General features: G+C 40.0%; 1 protein-coding gene across 6 annotated transcripts in view; it reads right to left on the bottom strand.

The window, feature by feature from the left end:
• Positions 1–23,282, bottom strand: part of sema5ba (sema domain, seven thrombospondin repeats (type 1 and type 1-like), transmembrane domain (TM) and short cytoplasmic domain, (semaphorin) 5Ba) — a 171,274-nt gene that overhangs the window by 136,761 nt on the left and 11,231 nt on the right. Inside the window, exon 1 of one of the 6 annotated variants that reach the window (XM_044366137.1) lies at positions 6,567–6,648. The exons of the other annotated variants lie outside the window; for them this stretch is intronic. The gene's annotated coding sequence lies outside the window, so the exon portion shown is untranslated. Of the gene's footprint in view, positions 1–6,566; positions 6,649–23,282 lie in introns of those variants that run through there. 6 annotated transcript variants of the gene reach the window in all.

Consider the following 23,282-nt stretch of genomic DNA (forward strand, 5'->3'; position numbering starts at 1 on the left):
CTGCAACAAGTGAGGAGGAAGAATTCTCATAAACTGCTTAGTGTGTGACCTATAGTCTTACCCTGTTTAGGACACACACACACACACACACACACACACAAACACACCGCAATCTCCTGGCTCTACAGCAGACAGTCAGACAAACAAAGTCTGGGCCTACTCAACCCTGCTCAAATTCAGTAAAACTTTAATGACCAGATAACTGACAGGCATGGCATGTGACAATCAGCGTGACACAAAACACACTGCAGAGCTGTGCTTTGATAAACACAACACAGATAAGTTAATAACAACAGATAACACAGCCGATGTCTGCTTCCAGACCTCTGAATTACTGCCAACATCTCAAAAATTTTTTGCAGTAACTCCAGTAGGTCTGGTGTTTACTGACAGCTGTTTCTGCAGCTGGAAAAACAACCGAGTCAACCAGAACTTTACAGGTTGGATTAAGAATACGGACGTCGTCCTCTTGAGCCAGAGCCTGAAATATAGTGTAGATGTACATGTAAGTCAATGTGAAGAAATAACAACAAGCCAAATATTACATTAAGTGCTCCTAGCAGCTGCTAACACATCCACGACGGCTGAAACTGACACTGACAGGACAGATATGTCAGTCACTGCTGATTGATTGGGACAAAACATTTAATATGAACCCCATGTCAAACTGGATAATTACCAGTACCCTGTGGAGTTTCTAACCACTACCACTTAGTGCAAAGCTTAAAGTGGGCACCTGCTTTGTTTGTGTCATGCCAGTGCATAAGGATCTATGCAATCTAGCATGCTCAGTTTGACTCTCACTCTAACATAACGCTGCAGAAACAACAACAAACTCCTTAAAACATTTAATTTCACACTTCCCTAAATCTCTTTTTGCTCAGCAGAATAACCTCACAGCCAGATTTCAGTTATGCAAAAATGAGATAATCATGGTAATATCCTGATATTTGTTATGGTAATATTATGATATTTATCATAATATAATCAAATTAGTGCTGAAACAGTTTGAACTTTTTAAGCTAATGCGTTTTAGTATCTCAGAAAGTCATCTGGTGCTTTACTCGTTTTGACTTTTTTGATGTTATTCTCTAATTATTTCTCTTTTCCTGATCTCTGTCTCACAAACACAGGAGGTATATATAAAGCAACAATTAGAATAGCTATTTTCTGTCTCTCCGCTGTTCTATTGAATTGAATTGAATTAGTCCTTGAAAGTCATCTTCCTGTTTGGCGGTCAGTCTGTGTGTGTGTGTGGTTGTGTGTGTGTGTGTTCCGATGGTGTGTGGTGAACATGAGATGCTCTAAAAGCAGCAATTTTCCTGATAACAGTATGAGGCCGACTGAGCAGTCAAGAGGTTGAGATCACAGTCTTGTGCTCCGATCTGGAACTTTCATTCGGCCTGTCAAAACTTTTACAGCTCACACTGTGCATCCCCCCCCCCACCTTATATCTGTCCATAAGAAGCGGTTATCAACGGTTGCCGTCGGATCCAGCGGTGAAAATCGAATTCTTCTAATTAAGCTCCGGTTACTGGTAACTGAGTCAGACAGTTTAATGAAGACTTAGCGGGAAGTAGGTGAAGAGGCGAGATACGAAACAGCGGTAGCTCACAACTCGACGACTCATGGAGTTTATCTCACACATATACACAGAAAAAAAAACACACACACACATACAAACTGTATACGTGTGTAATTTCATGTTCCTCCTGCAGGGCAGTAAAGGAAATATGTCTAATTAGGAGAAAATTACTGCCTGCAGCTTTCCAGTTTACATCAGACTGTAGCAGGGAACTTGTTGCTACACAAACAGGTTTTTTATGAAGCCACCTAAAGTTTATCGTACCAACAGTTCTTTTTGTGCCAAGGACACACCACATGATATGAACTGATGCAGCGGCACTCTAAAAGCACGAAAAAACTTTCAGTACTCTTTCAAAAGCACTGACAACTATATTGGCTGGTGTTCTCATGGCTGTGCCTAATGATTGAAAAAATTATATATAGTTCTTACACTAAAAGTTCAGTATGAAAGGAGGATCATGATTTATTTGGCGCCCTGGTGGCCTAGACGCAGTGTCCCCAGTTTACATCTGGCTGGGGACCTTTGTTCTATGTCATTCCTGTCATCTCTGTACTGCCTGCTGTCCAATAAAGGCATTAAATGATGCCCCAAATCATTTTAAATAGATTTAAGGAATTTATTGAAAACTGTGAGAAAAATCAGAATCTAATCAGTGAATTGTTTCCATCACCTCCTGTTATGCAAATACGCTCAAGAGCATGCAACAAGACTACATTGTTAATTGAGGCACCAGTTCCTCTCATGCATCATGGCAATTAATTCCTGATTCCTACACAGCTTGTACATGTGTGAAGTTTTTGACAGCACTGATGGGGATAGAGACATATGTGACATGCAACTAGAGTACCCAGCTGGACTCACACTGGGCAGCAGCAGTGATGGAACCCAGCAGGAAACATCAATCAGGCCAAAACTATGATTTCTCAAAAAAAAAAGAGCTAAAAAAAAAAAAAAAGGCAGAATCTGCAATCTGAACATACACGAAAGCGTAGCATTTAAAAATTAATTAGTCCAGAGACCAACACCAGACAACAACTACATCTAGAGTGGGTTATGAATGAATATTAATGTTTTATTATGCTGTTGAAAGTTTTGTTTACAACAGTAATGTCAGCAGCAGGTTAAATGCCTCTTTTTTCACTTCTGACTAGTGAAAAAAAAGCAATCTGCAGATTAACAGTTATGTATGTAAACACGCTTCACGTTAACTTGTGCGTTCTAAAAATTAGCGACACGGCAGATTTAAAGCATGTGATGAGTCACAGAGAGGAGAAGCACACAGGCCTACTCTCTGCTCAACTTCTCTGCCCACTCACACAAACAAACAGATAAACAGATAAACCCTGTAATGACAGTTTCTAAATCATCTCGAGCACTATTTGTGCATTATGTGCTGTCACTGTTTTGCATACTGACTGACCCGATAAGGCAACATGACTGATAATGTCATGACTCAGGCTCTACTTTATATACCATAAAATATAAATTCTCTCTAGATATTCCAGTCAGAATGTGGAAGAAACCATTTGAGTCAGTAAAAGGAAACATTTCCAAGGGTCCAATTACAAATCAAAAATTTAGAGTTTTGTAAGAAACTCCCACAGGTTAAAACACTGAGAAACAATACATGCAGGGCAAAGACAGACCATTAACCAGCTCTGATCAGAATACAGAAAAAGGAAATCACATTTTGTCAACAAATCTGAAAAATAATGATCTCAACTTCAACTATTACAGGCCCAAGCAAAGAGCAGAATACAATTCCCTAAACACTTAAGCTGAATCTTTACAAACAGATAAGTACCAAGTCTCAGTGAGAACAGAAAGGATGTTGAAAAAAAAAGGTTGATAGAAAATATGACTATTCAAAGAGGTGAGACTGTATTGTATTCACATTGTGATGTTTGACTGGTAGGGATGGAGATGGCCTATTCAGAGATATTACTATTACACAAAAATACATTAAAAGGACTACCTAACCCTGGAAAACAAATCATCTACGTTTTGACAATAGAAAATTGGAAAGATATCACATTGCAATAAATACAATCTATTAAACTTGAAATAGGGATGTCATTTCATGTCATGATAGCAGTAAATAGCTGTGAAGCGGGAGAAGCTGCTGGTTCCCAAAATATTTTTCACCACTCAACCTCAGTGCTTTCTTTTAATAACATCCTCCGTGCTCCTCAACACAGAAACATAGTAATCTCTTCTATCATTTAACTATGGTTTGACTGTGATAACAAGGAATGGTGTTTTTCCCATCACTCAGATGGTAAAATGCTTCTACATATTAGGATACCCATGGGCCTCAGCTTACATAGTTATGGAGAAGACGTCAATCAGTATCAGATCATTGCAGTTGAAGAAAAGGCTGGGTCATAGTTGCTGAATACATCCGAAATGACTTAGAGTCTAAAAATGAGCTGATTTAAACTGCTGAATGATTAAACCAGGAGAGTCTCATGTCCATCCCGGCCTTGAAGGGTTAAGGTGTCGTCTAACATTGTCTACGCAAATAGTGAAAAGGACGTTTGACTTCTGGTATCTTGGTGACCCAACATATATCCTCCTGCTTCACTATACTACTCATTACATTAGTTTGTTTTGTTTCTACATTGTAATTTTGCATTGTTGACATCTCAATCCAATAAGTCAAGTCAGGTTAAGTCACATCAGTTTTATTTTTATGGCCCAGAATCACAGATTTGTCTCAGAGGGCTTTACAACCACCCCTCACCTTTTAAAAAGGGCAAAAAGAAAAAAAAAAAAAAGACTTTGGCAATAAAAATGTGCAAATTTTACCATGCTAAAAAAGCACAATAAATCAAATTGAATTGCCTTCAGGGAGAGAAAGAGCCAGACAGTGGCAATTACCTTGGTTAAATAATCTAACACATCCAAGAGGCTGGAGGCTGTTGTAGACAAGTGGCCTTGGTCACATGGGTGCGCTGACAAGAACACACACACACGCTGCTTGCCAAAAGGTCGACTCTTACAGAGGAGGCGGTTTAACTTGCACAACCTGAAACCATGGCATCATGTTGACAGGCAAAGTCATCCATTACCCTTGTTATTCTGCACTCCGTTCTCCCCCGTCTCTACAGCGGCCTGACCGGGTTTCCAGCCCAGCTTCATATGTCCTTAGCTTTCCATCATACCACTTGACGCCTGTTTATATACGGTGTGACCTCTGACCCCGTACTCCCTATTCTCAGAGACAACCCCTCCAAGTTAGTGGAGAGGTTGTCACTTGCGTTATTGCGGGAGTGGTGACAAATGACAAACGGGGTACAGCTAAGATGTAAACAAGACCAGAGTTTCGAGACCACAGAGGGAATAACGGTGATGATGTAGACACCCACACATCCACACCTACATGTCTATACTGTGTTATATAAATATATGTGTCTTCCTGTACTTCCATCTTCGTGAGAACCAATTTCAGACCTCGTGTCATATGTATGTGTTTCTATCTGATTGCTCACTAAGCTCAAGTTGGTCTCTGTAGTAATTAAATGGCACCTCCATTAAAGAAGCCTGCGGCAGCTAATACATCCACATAAGCTTTAACGCTACAAACTGCACGGCTGACCAGCTGGCTTAGAGAAATGATGGAGAGTTAACTACGCTATTTAAATGCATCAATTCTCACAAATGTGAAACTGCCCTATACAGTATTCTACTAAAGCTGGACAAAATACTGAATATTAATGATATATTTGCAATATTATGTTGGAGATACAAAAGAAGGCAACACTGCTATTATTGCTATGACCTCGATGTGTTTTTTACTTACTTAATCAGGTAATTTTTTATCTAATGCAAAATTTCCATAACCAAACAGGCAGCAGTTAGGGTAGAAGCTATCAAATATTTCCATAATTAAAGATCCCTTCCAGGCATGTATTAAGACATATAAATATACTCTACTTGGAACAATAATGTGTGTCTGATATGATGTTTCCAGAAAATTACCACGTTAAATCCATAAAATGACATCTATTCCTTCTTCCTCATTAAAAATTCCAGAATCTATAAATATTTAAACATATTAATTATAAGAGGTTTATCTGCTGGACACGAGATGTCTCCCTCTTCAATTTAAAGCCCATTCTCAGTGTATGTGCACTGGAGGCTTCAAGTTTCCACATCCACAAGTTGAATACAGGACCACGATTGGCTCCAAACTAATTGTGATGTCACAAATCATGCTCGTAGGCCCGCCCCTTCAAATCAGATTTTCAGTGAGCACAGAAAAACTCTCCACTTTCAGCAGATGAATTTGAAAACAAACTCTGCACATACATCATTCTGCACAGTGAAGCTTAAACATCCAACTGTAGGGAACAAGAAGAAAAACATATTTTTGAGTGGAGGGAGACTTTAAGTTTACTACTGATGACTTCAAGTTAATATCATATACTGTTTTATATACTGTTCATATACTGTTATGATGTTGGTATCTATCTTAAACATGGTCACAGTTCCAAAACTTGAGGTTAACATATGTGGAAATGCTCCCTGAAAGTCAAAAGCCAGGGCTTCAACTTGCTCTGAATGCTTTGTTTGCCAATAAACAGCTGTCCCTTCCATAGCCTTTGTTGCTAAGGCTTTTGCTAAGGTAAAAAGTTGACTCTTCAAGTTAAGGATGAGAAAAGCTAGTGAATAGTTTGTTGCATGGTTTGGTGCTCTTTTAAATGAACAATAATTGGTTGCCTGGTTGACAAAAATAACATATTTTCCTAATATTGTTATTAGGAAATTGTCTTAACAATTGTGGTTGCTAAGCTGGCAGGGTTTGCCGTAGCTAAATACAGGTTTCTACCTGCTAGCCCTTTGCTAGTTCTTTGCTAGCAGGACTTACATGAAGGTAATTCACAGCTTTCACACTGACATACTCAAAAACCTGACAGTTTCTGGCTTTTTTTAAACTGCCTGTCTCCTTTTGCTCTTTCCCCTTACTTTCACTTACCCTCACTTACAGCTTGTGTGGTGAGACAGTGATTAATGTCTGTGCACTTGTCTGCTGTCTAGTTGACAATGGCACATTGCGGTTCATCTGACATGTCATGGCAGGAAAAGCACAGGTGTAATCAATACGTTAATTATGGCTGATTTCCATTCAGTTTTACCAGGGTTCATGTGCATGACTCACTGCTTACTTGCCTAAATGGAATTGGGCCATTGTTGTTGTTAATTCCACCCCAACTTTTCCAACTATGAGAAGAAGTCAAAATTTCTGCGGTGAAAATGTCTGTTACGCAGCATCCTTAGATTATTTCAACTCAAGCTGCAGTAGCTTTGACACCTCAATAAGGAGTCTGTGGACTAACATCGCTGGCATCCAGGAGTAAAGCTTCATGAAATAACAGTTAACGAGAATGAGTTAATACCTGGAGGAGGGACAGAGGAATACTCTGTTTGATTTAGACCTTAAACCGTTCAAACAGTGATACTGAGCTGGATACATATATTTATTTGCTTAATTAACTGGATTTTCTGTAAATCTTATTTGTGCTGTGCCAATATTTACCTTGTTTGAGACAATGAAGCATCCAGATTTACATATTGCATCGCTACCAATGTGGCTATTTCTTTCAGATCTATTAACATTCATGGCGATTTAATATTTATTCCGACTTGAGATTTTTCTTTGTTTTGTTGTATATATTTACTTATTTCTATTTAACCAAACTTTTGCCCAGACCTTTGCTGAAATGTCAAAACTTCAAAAACGGACTCGTTGTACATGTTTTCTGATTGAGAAGTATCTACCATAAGCTACAGAATATGCTTAAACATCAGGATATATCCCAAAAAAGTTCAAAAATATAAAGATACAGATTTTTTCCCCCTATTGCCCAGCTTGCCCACTACAAGCAATTTCACATACCGCCTACTGCAGCAGGATTTCCTTTATTTACTTACTGTTATGAAATTCTGTTATACTGGATCAGAAAATCAGTTTTTATACAATTGAATCCATTGAGAGTCATTTAAAATTTAGTTACAGTTGCAACAAAGAAGTGAAAAAAAGAAGAATATCTATGAAGACAGACTTGAGAGAGAGAGGAGATATGAAAAAGAGACCTGCAGTGAGTTGGACTTTCTTTTCAGAGAGTTGAACAGCAGTCTGTCCTTGCTTTAGCAGTGTGTGTGCAGTTTGTGTGAGTACATTTACTCCCCTGGACCAGGTGTTTGCACTGGGATTCATTCTTCCCAACAGAGTCTTCACATGGTCCTGGGGCTGTTGATTAGTCTGCTACTAGAGTAAATGTGGGTACACTACTGGGTGTTTGTGTGTGTGATAGAACATTTTATGTATGTGTGTATCTATAGGTTCTATGTATCTTTAGGTGTCCGTGTCTTTTCACCTCTCTGTTCGTGTCCTTTAGTTGTTTGAGGGAGATGCTGCTCACGTGCATGTCTGTAGGTGAATTTGGTCGTTCCAATTACAGTTTGTTGTGTTGGTGCAGAGTGAAGTGCACAGCGGGGGGACTGAATTCTCTGCAAGCAGCCAGCAGCAGCGACCTCAGCTTCATACCAACATTATACTTATCGAGCTGAATATTGATCCACATGTCCAAATTGTGCAGCAGCCAGATGGCCGTGCCAGTCTTGCCAAGCCAGCAGAACCAGACCTGGATCCATTTCACAGCACTTGACACAAACATGAGGAACGTGATAGGCTACATTGTTGTGTTTAAGTGATAGATCCTTGGCTGCCGAAGTGTGTTGCACAATGAATTCTTCACATTGGGTTCAAACACTGAAATCGGCAGGTTCTTTTTCAACGTGTTGCAGTAATTAGTTCAGCCTATTCTGCCTCTGTGTGTTTTCATCCTAATTAGCCACAAAAGCAAACTTGATGTGACTGTTGAGCGTGGTCATGAACTGTGCAGAATGAAAAACAAACTAGAAGTGAACATCAATAAAGAAGGAGCGTTCGCAATGTTTGAGAGTCTAATCTTGAAACTTACTGGATCCTTTGCATTTCTTTTCTTGTTTAAACATGAACAACACAGACACCACAACAGTCACCCTGGATCACTAGGGTTGGGTTCACATCCAATTTGGACTCTGTTCAAGATTGGTTAAGAAAAAAAAAGTGTTTAACATACAAATCTCTTATTTAATTTTTTGTCCTCACTCTCTTTATTATTGGCAAAACATCAGAGTTGTAGTTTGTTGCTAAAGGTTTGAGTTGTGCTGGCCAGTTTGGTTTGGATCCAGTTCCCTGTTGGCAAAATACTCATATTTGTCATATTGTCACTGATGCTAACAAATCTCTTATCAAACCTTTTATCTCTCTCGTTCTTATTTATTAGCAAAGAACAATGTAGCAGACATTCAGGTGATGTTCTGGTTTTTAGCTGCACTGACTGTCACTTCCACCAGTTGAAATGACAAATATCACCAGTGGCAGATTATATCAGTTAATTAACGTTAATTCCATAAGTGAGGCCAAAATGAAACTTGGCTTGGCTGTCTGGTTAATGTTCTCTCTGCAAGCCACTGTTTGTATTAGAAGTAAACGCCACTCTCTAACACAATCACAAGCGGATGGTGTGTTTTTGCAGTACTACATGACCCACAGAGGGGTTTCTGTCTAGCTGATCATGTCAGTTCAATCTCTCGATTCGGCATCTTCTAGTTCATGAATATCATGGGAATATTTGAAACTTTCTTAGTGGTTCTGAATCAGCGTCTCCAGTATTTGGATGGAGTATCTTGTGAGAAATAAAGTGTGTAAAGTAAGTAGGGTATACCTGTTATTTCAATGTGTCGGTTACATACTTGATCAACATTTAATATCTTCTGCTGCTTGTCTCATTTCAGGTTGTCATCACTAAAAACTGTATTTTACTCTTTCTGTTTTCTCAGCCAACAAAAGGTGATTGCAGATCTCTATTGAATCTTTGACTTTGAGTTACTTTTTAATTTAGTAACTTGCAAATGTTGAAACCCTAACCCTAGCTAAATCCAAAAAGATTTCAATTCAGGATTTGAAAGAAGTTCAAGAACCAAATCTGATAAAAAATTTGTGTAAAATGCTGTCAAATCACAATCTTAGCGAATAAAGTGGTCAAAACAATGATAAGGTCAGAAAATATAGATGCAAAGTATTCAAACGAGAGTCCAAGTTGGCTGCTCCACAGTGTATAGCATCTCTAATCCTGAAACTTGAATCTTCCTGACGAAGCTTTGTGAGAATATCCCCAACAGCGCGCATTCAGACCCTCTATCCCTCATTATCCAAAACACTTGATCTCCGTTTCCCCACTCACTTTTCTCCTACCTCCCATCTCAACAGAGAAAAACTCTTGACGGTAGCTGCATCATTAAAACATGCACGGCGATACGATTCAGCTAAATCCCCCGACTTTGTGGGTGGAGAGCAGCTGCACTCAAAAACACAGAAAGACAGAACCGATTCTTTCATGCAGTTCTGAAGTGGTTATTTCTCTCTTAGGAGGGTGAACCGTATGAGGTATTGAAACGAGAAGAAAACCATTTGTACCTGCCGTTCACATGCATATTTACTCCAACAGACACTGGGCTCTGTGCATGAGGAAGCTAAGGACTGGGGTGAGGAATTATTTATTAAGCAAAAGGAGACCGGCTTCCAGAGGGAGGAAGAGAAAGGATAACTCTCCGCCTTTTCCCTGCTGGTCAGACGCCATCAAGGGAAGAAGTGAGCTGAGTCGAGCAGAGCAGCAGTAAGTATCACCCCGACTGAGGAAGAAAGAAAGAGAGTGGGCGATGAGGAGGAGGAAACAAGAGGGACGAGAGGGGAAGGGCGCATTGCAGCACCACACAAATCCAGAGAAAAACACACCTTCAGGGAGAGCTTGCCTGCAGAAGCCTTATACAAAACTAAAACTTAACCCGTTCAGAACCCAATTATGTTGCAAGCACAAAAACAATGTTGTGATGGTGATTTGTACTCTAAATGCACTCATAAATCATTAGCAATCAAAAAAATGGACTAAAATACTTTATCACATCCATTCCAATGGACAGAGAATCTGAACAGGAGAAACCACCTATAGTAAAAATGACAATAAAAAGTCTTAAGAGACCTTTCATTCAAATCATTCAGATCCCCCGACCATTCCAATGGACAGATTTTTTGAAAAAATCCTGAGTTAAGTATATGTATGAGTGACGTATAAGTAATATAACATTTCATGTTTACTTTAAACACAGTTTAAACACAAATTATGTACTTTAACAATATGATTAATAGATTAAAATGTGCCATACGCTTCCTCCTTGCCTCACGGTCGGCCATGCTCGCTGAAAAAGGGGGTGTGGCTCTACTGCAGCCCACTTTAGATGATGCGGAACACTGTGATTGGCTTATAGGTATCCCATCAAATAAGTTTGTGCATTTGGGTAAAATCAGATGACAATAACCATATATCTAGACATCCTAGAAATGTTATGTCCATTGGAATGGTCGGAGGATCTAAATGGGTCTGTTTCCTCAGCTGTATGCAGCTGCATCAAAGCAAACAGAGAGGGAATCAGCTGTATTATGGCAATGAGTAGTCTTCTTTTCAGCTGCTGAAGCTGCGCAGCTCATATGCTTTTATACCCTCCACTATGTAAATTATGAGTATAAAATTGATTGAAATGTTCCCATAATCCTTATGTCTTATGTGCATTAAGCTAACACAGGCTTCAGTCTGCGGCACTAAAAACACAGTCGCTGCTCCTAATGTGAGTGAGAAACTCTCTCCATATGAACACGCATAGAGAATTTGAATTAACCCATACTGGGACTTTTTCAGACATGAAGGCGGCTGACACTTGATGGCTGGACACAAAAACATATGTGAGATTCTCATCCAAAACCATGTTCATTAATCTGCTGCTATAACAGCCTCCACTCTTCTGGTTTCAGGCTTTCCACCAGATTTTGGAACCTGGCTGCAGGGATTTGCTCCCATTCAGCCACAAGAGCATTAGAGAGGTCCAACACTGATGTTGGGATGTTGTCCAGTTGGTGTTCCAGTTCATCCAAGGCTGAACTGTGCAGGCCAGTCAAGTTCCTCTGCACCCAGCTGGAAAAAACATTTCTTTATGGAGCTGGCTTCATGCATGTAGGCATGGTCACACTGAAAGAGGAAAGGTCCCAAACTCAAAGTTGGAAGCACTCTGTTGGCTAAGATATTAGCATACATACAGTATTACTATATGCTGTAGCATTAAGATTTCCCTAATAAGAACTAAGAGGCCGAGCACAAATCATGAAAACAGCCCCAGAACAAAAGCACATTTTTGTATTATGCTTTGTATCTTCTTAATAGCAAACACCAGTCCCCTGTAGTCCTAAAAGGCTCTAAACTGTTTATAGTTCTTGGAAGGCAGCAACTGTGGTCAGTTAAATTCACAGCAGCTGTCCTTTTCACAGCAAAAAAAAAAAGAAAAAGGTTGAAGTGTTCATAGAGTGTTCTTAAACCACTCTTCTTGCAGCGTAACCCACTTTTCTTCCATTGATCCATACGTTCAGCGTGTTCCAAACAATCATCACTCAATAAACAGGTAAAAACGTTAGCTATGCTGTGGAGAAACTATGAGAAACACAACATAGCTATCACAACCTGCTGTGGATCCAAGCTGACCACTGCTGCTGTCCTCTGCAGGACTAAATCACATACTTTTGAGATTCATCTTTCAAGCCTACAGGACGTGAATATGTGATACTGAAAAAAATTGATTCTCAATATTGCTTTAACTTTTGATATTTTGGGAGTCAAGCAGAAAGCACACACTGACCCACACTGTGTACCTGAAGCACCAATGGTTACCTCAACAAACCCCTGCATACATACACAAACTAAACCTGATGAAAAAAAAAAAGCTGACCACCTCATTGTCTCCTAAACCCACACACAATCAGTCCGGGGCTTATTTCATTTTGGAGTCGACAGCTGGGAGAGTGAGGGATGGATGCAGAAAGGGAGTGGACTGATAGAAAGGGTTGAGGGTGATTCATCTTCCTGAACTGGGCTTGGTCAGATGAAAGCAGAAGTGCGAGCCACGTCTGGTGTTAATCAATGGAAATTCCACTTGGAGCAGAAGCTGAAAGAGCCAAAAAATTGAGAGAGCCGCTTGGTGAAAAGCAGAAAATATGTACGAGAGAGACATCAAGCGAGGAATGAAAAGAGAGCCACAAGAGAGTGCCAGAATGAGTAATGTCAGGAATTCAAATGCACCATCTGATGATGAGGATGATACACAGTAAATAGGAGAGGATGAAAGACTGAGATAAAAGTTGAAACGGTGACAAGACAATGGGCACACGACAGCAAGAATTAAACCGTTTACCTTACAGGGGGCTGGGAATCAAGCTCCCAATCCATCTTTTAAAGTGCAGGGATGAAACCCCCATTCATCATTTTGGTGAGAGGACATAACTAAAGAAAAGAAAGTGGCAGGTAACCAATGCCCCTGTCTTTTTATCGAACTCCTCTCCTGAGATGACAGCAAAGAGTTCCTGACTTTCAGAAAGGCAGCAGGAAGATAGAGCATTTGATTAAGTAATTTGCTGTTTACTGCCACAGACTCATCCGTCATACGCGCCGTTTGCTTAACAACTCTTGAAATGGAAGTACTTAGCAATTAAGATTGAATTGCAGAACCGAGAGACAGGTTCAAATTATATGTGACACAGTAAAGGAGGCTATTAATTTGGGTTCAAAGAGAGCATGGCCTGAAGGGGGAAATAAAAGGAAGCACTAAAGCGTGTTACACTGTCTGAATGTGTGTGTGCATGGGTATCAGTGTTCATTCTCAATCTGAAAGTCTACTTCCAACGATTTCCAACTCACCCAGAAATGTTCGTGCCAACACAACATAATTACCGTTCTTCTGACAATACCTTAAATAAACTTAAGGTGTCCTCTGCAGAACCTGCGCTAGTCGACACAAAGCAGTTTGCAAGTGATACATAATTAATTCAGGTTTCATCAGCCAAGCGAACAAAGAATGTTTCCTTGCACAACTCTATGACCCAATCAGAGTTGCGATTCAGCCTCCCCTCTTCTGTCAGCCTCTCAGAGCAGCAGATCAAAGCTTACTGGGATTCAATCTGGCATGAATGAGACCTCTCCAATGTTGCTTCCAACCATAACATCACCTTTATTCAATTTCTGCTTCACTTTCTAACTTCACAGCATCCAGGGGCCCACACCAATCTGTTCTAGAGTCTTGAGTCATGAACTCAACTAAACACATTGAAGTACCTGAAAACTTTTAAATCATCATTAAAATCATTTCAACCTAGAGCAGCAATAAACAGCAATAGCTATTAACTTATAATAGTGTAACAGCAGAAAACTTGGACCTATGTCAGTGTGGTTTGATCAGATTTGACAACCAAACAGTTATCATTAAATTTTGATTCTCATGTTGTTCTAATTACTGCATGGAAATACTTGACGTCACCATTTAAAACAGAGCCAAGCAAACAAGTATGGCCCTAACTTTGCCAGAAGTGTTTGTGATAATCTTATGACTTATATTTAGCAAGAATGGGGCTGGGTGTAAAGTATATATTAAATATTAAGTGTTGTCTAAACACAAGCAAGAACTTTGCCTAAATAAAACTGTCAAAAATTGGCAACTATCAGGAACTACAGTATCTGAAAAAAAATAAAAGTAAACAAGATTCCAAATAACTGGAGGCATTCAATAGATAAACTTAGATTGTATCTCATGTGTACATCTCTTTGGACAAAAGTTTCTGCCAAATGAATAAATATACAATGGAAGTTTTTAGAATTTGACCATTTTTAATAACTATGCTATGGACACATCTTGGTTGGTACAAAAAATGTAATCTTTCCTTATCCATGGAAAGGATCTAATGCTACGTTCATGTTATATAGGATAAATAGAAGAGTAGAGATGGGAATATCTCTTGAATGACATGAAGAATCCATATTCGGCTGGTTTTCAGGCACTGGCATATTATTTAGCATATTATTAAGTCTTTCAGAAAACAACTTGGATGTTGAATTGTGTGCTCTTTACAAGTCAGACACTGGTTATGACATGAAAGTGGAATATAGACAGCAGGTAGTGTATGTTGTACACCTTGTAAAGCCCTTTACAATTTAAGATTTTTGTCTATATCAATAAACTTGACGTCACCTCTCTTGATAACTAGCTCTAATTAAGAAGCTGCTTCAGAAAACACATTTTTCCAGGGCCTTTGAATTAAGAAATTAGAATAGAAGCCAGTGCATAAAGTGCCAGGGTAATAAGTAACTAAGTGAAGAGGCAGGATGATGTGCTGTTCATCCTGATAGATGCACTAAAATTAATGTGCTGTTATGAATCATTTACTGTATTGGAAAAACTGTAAGCCTGAAACGGGTTTGACTCAGTCCACAAGAGAGCTCGAAATAAAGCAGCTATTTGTAAAGATTGTGGTTGTTAATACATAAAAAAAAACCCAATCAAGGTACACTAAAGCTCACCACAGAAGCATCCATTCCAAAAAATAGAGCATATGTTTTGTATCAATCCACTCAGCGGAGCTTACCGATACCTCTGATTGACTGAAAAGTAATGCTTTTATCGTCTGCCAGAAAATTCCCTTCTTGCTCTTGTCAGTTTTGCACATCTTCGATTCCTTGCTCATAGCCTGGCGTTTACAGTAAGCTTTGAAAAATCATCTGGTGCATCAGACTCTGGCACAGAGGGAGAGAAAAAGACAAAACAGAGAAGTGGCATTGGAGGAAGAGGAGGATGGCTCGGGGTGGCTTAAGACTTGTACTCATCGTCACATTACTGTGCCAGCCAGCTGTCTGGGTGTCCCTGGAGGCCACAGCTACCACACTAGATCACAGGGAGTGTCAAAAACACACCAAAAGACGCACGTATACAGTAGCACAGAGAACTTGTCCTGTCTTCTGTCCACAGTATCAAATGGCTGTTGTCAGCAGAAGCAAGGCCACTATGCTGGATCCCGGCCAGGTGATTTCACTCCAGAATATTTCACGGCAGCGAGGTCATTCTGCTGCATCGGAGAGCTTAGCTGCCTCAAGTCACCATTATGGTTTTAAGGGTTTTTTAATACTTATCTAAAAGCCGTACTTAGAAGGTATGGAACCATTTCTCCTCTCTGAGTTACTAGTTCCTATTACATACAGTACAGGAAAATGTTAGGCCTAACATCTAATTAATTTCAGGTTAGCTTCTGTACCACCAGCTTAAAACACAATACTGGGGTTTTCTGTCCGTTTTATAAGATAAATCTATCGATCTACAACTGTACTGAACCATGGCAATTTGAACACTGTAATTCCAACAAAGATAAAAAAAAAAGACTATTAGCATTCAGCAACATGCTCTCATAACCACACCTCTGAAGATAAGTTAAATGCAATATGTTGCTGTTGAAAGCTAATCAATTATTTTCTTCTTTTATCTTTGTTAATATGACACATTGCTCAAATTCTATTAGCTATTCATTTATATGAAAAATAAAATGGGACAGGACTTCAACAGTCTATACTATGGCCATAAACTACTAGTTAACTCTTTGGTGAAACATACTGTTAAGATTCCTACAAACAACCTCTAAAATAGCTCTGCAGTAATGGACCTCCTCCATTTTTTCTCATATTAAGATATCTTGTCGTGCATTACCGCTTACATGAAAAAGCTTGAGGAGCAAATGCTAACATAAAATTTAAAATGTGATATTGTTAGCATAAATTGAGCACTACATGAAGAGGTAACAGGTAGTCCTACTGTAGTACTCACCAACATAACACTAATTAATCAGATCAGTTGTGTCAAATATCAGACTCATTAAGCTAGGTGATACAGAAATACACTAACTCACACACACACACACACACACACACACACACACACACACACACACACACACACACACACACACACACACACACCAAAACATGGCTGAAGAAATAAGGACTAAGTAGAGCACCAGGGGGACATCCACTGTCAGTGCTTCATAATCTCATCATCAAAGCCTTTCTGCCTGTCACTGATTGTCATGGTCCCACTACACAATTTTGACTCTGATAACAATAATATTCATGTTCTAAAAATAGTGATGAAATGGAAAAAATGCAAAAAGGAACAAAAAGTCATTTCAAGATAGGATTGAATCTTTTTAGCTGTTTGATTTCAATGAATTCTGCACAGACTGATGCATTCATTAATACATTATCACAATAAATAATCATTTTGAGCCCACATTTCAGTTTCAATATTGAAGGCAGTCCCATCTTTGAGGTATTGTAAAAATGTCTGACTTTTTCTGATAACAGCTGAGGTTGTTAGGATGGTAGGATGATTGAAAATCTTATAGAATCTTGTATAGATGGATGTATGATTTCATTAGAACAAACAAGTTGCTGTGTAAACACAATAGTCAAATATGATAGCTGTTATATTGTGTTGGTAACACCTACAGAGCAAGCGCATGAAAACTACTAGGCAAAACAAGCATCTAGAACTTCAGTCTGCTTCAGGTCTTACAGAGTACCAGGATTCCAAACGCAATACCTATTGAAGATTATAAAAATGATTTTTAGTGTTTGATGAAACTAATCCAAGGCACACAACTCATGAAAGCACAAAGAATTGAAGACACACCAGGAGCTCCCTGTTAACATAAATCTCTCACAAAAATATGCAGCCACTGGAAAACACTCATTTAGATCACCTGCAGCTTAGCTTTTTTAAACAAAAACAAATCACTGCACGGGAGAGAGGGACAGAGAGAGCGCACCTGAAGTTAAACACAGTCTAACCGCCACAAATTGGCTGTCCCTGACCAATAACTCCGTGTTTTATGTCTTGTTTATCCCTCTCGCCGCAGAACACAAGCAGCCCTCTGTCATTTGTGCCGCCTTAATGAATGGGAGCACGTCTTCAGCAAAGTCAAAGACGCGTGGGCACAGCCACCATCTCTGCTGGTTTGTAAATTGCCAAGAGTGTCTGGGCATCATGCCAGAAGGGGCATGCTGTCGAAGCAGCAGGGGGCATCGAGGGCGGCTGGAGCGGGTTACTGTAGGAGACGCAGGACAATCTGAAGGGTTTGTGGCCACAGGACTGAGGCTAAGAGAGGCAGTAACAGAGGAAACAAGTCCCTAGTCCTACTGTTTGTGTTGGCTGTAAAAATACACATACAGTGTATGGCCAAAAGAATGTGGACAGCCATGTCTGCATGCAAAACTTTTGTTTGTTTTTCATGGTTTGGGCCTGGCTCCTTAGTTCCAATGAAAGCAAATCATAATGCTACAGCATAAAGTGATATTTTAGAAAACAGTATGTTTTCAACTTTGTGTTTGGCAAAGGGGAAACCCCCTGGGCCCTCAAGGTATTCAATGAAGGCCTAAGAAAAAATATTGAAAGAATCTTTGCACTAATAATAAATATTTCTTTTGATCATTTATATTCACTGAAATAATAGTAATAATTTCTAGATCATCATTATAAAATTGGACTGATATGTCTTGGGGTGGGTTAATATAACAGAATGGGAAATGGACCGCTAGGACCTTTAGTAGCTGTAAGGAATGCCTGTGTAATTCAAGTCAATATGAGCATGAATTTGATTTTGACTGGTGTCTTAACCAATCATATTTTGTTGAACTTTGGGCGGGACAATATCCCGACATCTTCCGGGCATTTGCGAATATTTAGTAGATAAGCAACCCATGAAAGTAGTCAGTGAGTGAGCGACGGAAAAAAGAGACAACAGAGTGACAGGTGGGTCATAAAATCCTGTTTAGGTTTAACAGTTTGTGCTGCTGACTGTTGTGCTGTGTTTTTAGTCGCACATTATAGACCATGTTAAATTATATGACAGTTCAGTGACTGTAGAACAATTTTCAATTTTGGCCACTAGGTGTGGTTCTTACTTCGGTTTTAGGGCAGCCTTATTACTGATAAGTATGTTGTGCGACTGCCATGGCAGTAACTTGAAGACTGGTGAGGCAGCTTTTGACTGGAAGGCATACGAAGAAATAGTTTTGCAAACCTATACATACATACAGTAACTCACAGTTCCATTTCTCTGCTGAATGAGAAACATTGGAGCAAAAGTTGACAAGAACACTGCAGTATATTTGGTTGAAGATGTTTCTGAAAATATATGCTAACTCCAAACTTTCCATGATGGCTTCCACTTGCCATGAGGAGGCAGAAAGTCATTGATCGCTTCATTGGCAAGTTGCTGGTTTTTAATTGGTCTCATTGTGAGCATTGTCAGTCTGTGGGCATTTGTAAAGTTAAAATTTAACTCTGATTTTAGGTTGACTTTTGTTCAAATTTGCATCGTACTTTTTGCTGTTTGTACTGATGTTGGGTACTGCAGTGTTCAGGCACAGAATTCAGTATGAAATGGATAAATTTGTCATTCACTTTGCTAAACTAGCCTGCAGTCAAGACACGTTTCAGTGAGAAATTAACAATTTCATTTTATCATTTTCATCATTTGATAATCACAGTTTTCTATGCAAGTTGTAAGAAGTATAAAGTAAACCCACAATTTGCATCTCTAGTTTTATTGCCATGGGCAATAAATGGCTTAATTAAGGCCAGTGAAAAATGGTTGAGGATAGCTTACAAAGAGCTTGTGCCTTTTCCCATTTCACCTCGGGAGGTGTTGGCTGGTCAGTACGAGATATCTGATATCTACATTGAACTTGTTTGTATGGCATGGCTGCCTTTACTTCTGACAGAGAGATATTAAATCTACATTTAAATTAAAGTATGCCTAAACTCAAACACAGAAACATTGGATTAGCACTGGATCCATCTTAAATTGTTGAACAGTAGCTAATAGGTATTTTATTTTCATTCCAGCAAAACGAATATACAAAATGAGTCGATGTGAATTGCTTGTTTCATTTATTTTCACAAAATAATATAGGCCTAGTCTTTTACATGTGATATTTAAATGTAGTTTTGTCATGATAGCCAGCTTTGTGTGGCTGGTTTTCCGGAATCACCTTTGAGTGTTGTGAAACCAATTAGGGCAAAGAAACCTTTAATATGCTGAACTACCATGTGACAGGGCTCTGGTTATTATTGCTATGTTAGATTTTTGGGGTTTTTTTTATCTCCACATTTGGTATAAACACATCCTGTTTCAACATGACAACGTCGCCTTGCACAAACCAAGTTTAATGGAGAAATGGTTTTCCAGTTCGGTGTGGAAGAACTTGACTGGACAGAGCTGCACAGAGCCTGGACCTCAACTCCATCTAACACCTTTGGGATGAACTGAAAAGTCAACCGCGAGCCAGACCTTGTCACATCAGTAGCCGACCTCAATGATGCTCTTGTGGCTAAATGGGAGCAAATCCCTGCAACCAGTTTCCAAACTCAAGTGGAGAGCTCTTGTGGAAAACCTCCCTAGAGGAATGGAGGCTGTTATAGCAGCAGATTAATGCTGCATGATTTTGGAATGACATATTCAACAATCGCATATTGCTTTAATGTTTTGTATGTGTCTGCATATGTTTGAGAATTTAACATAACAGCAACAATAAATGAAGAAAGACATGTAAAGTAACAGAAATGAAATGTTTATACTCATTTTCAGCTTTGCTTCTCACTGGTTAACATGCAACACAGGGCAGCGAAGGGGCAGAGAGACAACCCCTGGCTAACCTTTGACGTTTTATTCCCCAAAAAACAAATATACATGAACCCACTGTGAAGGACCACAGGTTAAAAGTCACCATCTACACGAATTGCAAACACTAAGGGCTAAATATATTTATTCTTGCAAGTAGACATTGTCTCCAGTCACACACATACGGCCCTTCCACCCATGAAATGAGACATCTGTATGTAATAACAGCTTTTAAGATTTGCCAGCCTTCTGACCACGCCCCAGCCCTTCAGTCAAAGTCTTCAGCCTCCAAAACAGTCAGTACTCAGCATGTGTCTAAATAACACACACAACTGCCTGTCTGACCCTGTGGTAATTGCTAGTGCTGTTGCAATGACATGACATAAGTATTCAACTATCCTACCTCCATCATTCAGCCAGGTGTTTATGAACAGACCAAACCACTGTAGTGTTGGTAAATGAGGTAAATAAAGCCTTGTGGGTTAGATGTAAATTGGATTTACTTCAAAGAGGAAGCAAAGAAAAAAGGTCAGATCACTAGACATGGAATCAGTCAGGGACTGTAAGGACATTAGAATGAGAGGGGACAGACCGTGGTGCCGTGACTCAGGAACATCACATTTTAAAAAGTTGATTGAATCACTAGTTTGTTCCACTACTAAGTGACAGTGCAGCAAAACAAACATTCATTACGATTTGAAAGCACAGTTGAAAATTACTTTACAAATTAGATAGGTATTCCTATCACACCCTATGCTTTGTCCAAATGTTTTTAAAACTGGATATATTTGTCAGTTTGAGGAACACTGTAAGTTCAGCACTACTATTGGGACCTCAGCCACGGTTTCAAAAGGGGCCTGACTAAAGCTGCTATCGTCGTGGGTGATGAATGGGGCTGCTGGCCAACACTAGCAAGAGCAATCTGCTGTGAGCGAGGGCAGACATTTACTCTGCCATCAAACATCCAGCAGCTGATTTACACATGGCTAGAAAGTGCTCCACTTCCATCCCTTGGAATTACCTTTGCATTTTGTAAACATACTTATGAAAACGCGCTCACACATTCATTCCATTGAGACCAGGTGAAGAAGTCGAACAGGTGTGCAAAAATGACAAGGTAACGTTACGTCCTGTAGTTGGATGAATACACAAAGGAATGCATGTATGTCTGAAGCTCATTCATCACATCCTTTCCAAATCTTACACTGGCACTGCATATTCTGTGTGCTTTCAGCTCCTTTACACTGCTATCCACATTTGACGGGAGGACAAGAGGGTCAAGTCACAAAGAGCAAAAAGTGTTTGAAGGTGGTAGGCGGGGACGCCAGGTGTAGAGGTCACTGAAAAGGAGGAAGAAGAAGCTTTTTTTCTTTTCTTTTTCAAAGACAAGCTTTAACTGCAGTACATAGTGCTCACACACATACACACATTACGCACCATAGCAGCCCAACAGAGGCTCCTTTCAACTGCAGTATTATGGGGGAGTGCTGAAGTAAAGGGGAGGGGAAAGTGCGATGAAGTGAGAAAACCCAGCCAGGGACCAAGATCCTCAGAAGAAGCTCTAATGGACCTTGAGATCCAGGTGGGCGACTTGAAAGAGGAGCAGGTACTGTGGTGAAGCTTTGAGGTTGTTCCGTTATACAAAAGCGTTTCCGACACGGAGGGAGAATAAGGTGTATGCATATGCACGTGTGTGGATGTAAATGCAAGAATAGATGCAGAGTATCCAAATAATGCGATAAGTGATGTTTCTATACCGTATGCTTTCCATCATTCAAACCCCACTGGTCAAAAAAATCCAGATGCAGTGTTTCTGGAGTGTTTCTTGTTACGGAGGGGGAGGTGGGGAGGTGAAATGAGGAAGTATGATTGGCTGCTTATCTCTATCATGCAGACGTTCGGCCTCCAGTCTTCCATCACTTCACTTCCTTGTTAAAAGGCTGCACAGTAACCGAAGCGCCACGTGACTCCCAGCAGTCGAGTACTAGCCCCTCTCCCCACGCCACCTGGGAAAGGCCACCTCCACTTGTTTGATGTTTAAGAATGAGAGGTGAACGGAAGACGGGGGGATGCTGAGACAAATGTTTCGCCATTAATCAGCCAGATAGCCAGGATTGATTTTTAGGAGACACACAGGTGAATCTCATTTCCTCCTTGGCTTAATCCAACATTTCAATTTACTCCGGCTTTCATCCTCCAAGTTGAAATGTAATAGATTTTTGTATAATAAATAATTCACATGATTGTGATTAAACTTCTTGAGCAAGAGAGATGTAGCGTTGGTTTGGAGCCGGCATGCTTCTTAACGCCTTGATGCTGATGAGGAGGCCCTGAGAGCCGACCGTCTCTGTTTCTGCCAGGACATTAATCACTGTCACACTCCTCTCTTTCTCTGTCTGCCGTGGTCTGAAACAGACCCTCCTGCCCCTGCTGAGAGCCACTTCTATCGCCATAGTAACCAAAGCCAACCGCGAACCAAACTCAGCAGCATTGTGGAGGTAGTGGGGCACAAAAAATGTGTTTATGATGATTGCTTTAAGCTTGAGGGGGCAAAATTGACATGCATCATAGTTTTTGTTCCACCTTGTTGACTTAAACTTTTTTTTCACCCCTTGTTGCCGGCCATATCACCGGTGACAATCAGAACAACCTTTGTGTGATGCAGCTTGCTCAAAATTTCAAATTAGGGCTGCGCTCATATTCTGAAGGGTCTAATATTTGCTGTTATGCTCATTTCAGAGACATGTGGTCATATGTGTCCTCCATGTGCAGCACCAGTTAACTAATGAGCTCTTGATTAAGGCTCCCTTGCAGCACCATCCCCTTGAAAGCCTGAACTCCAGAAATGAGACTACAGCTCACACGCAACATGAATCACAAATCAGTCACTTTGGTGGAGAAAAACTCCAGTCTGCCTGTTGGCTTAGGACCAAGAGATTTCTGGCAACAGCCAAACAAAAAGGTCAAAAGACAGAGTAGAATAATTTCTCCTGAATGTCTGGCAGGTTAAGTTGGAGTGCAGCTACGTGCTCATTGGTACCCAGGTCA

This window comes from Thunnus albacares, chromosome 11, assembly GCF_914725855.1.
Source record: "Thunnus albacares chromosome 11, fThuAlb1.1, whole genome shotgun sequence".
NCBI classification, from domain to species: Eukaryota; Metazoa; Chordata; class Actinopteri; order Scombriformes; family Scombridae; genus Thunnus; species Thunnus albacares.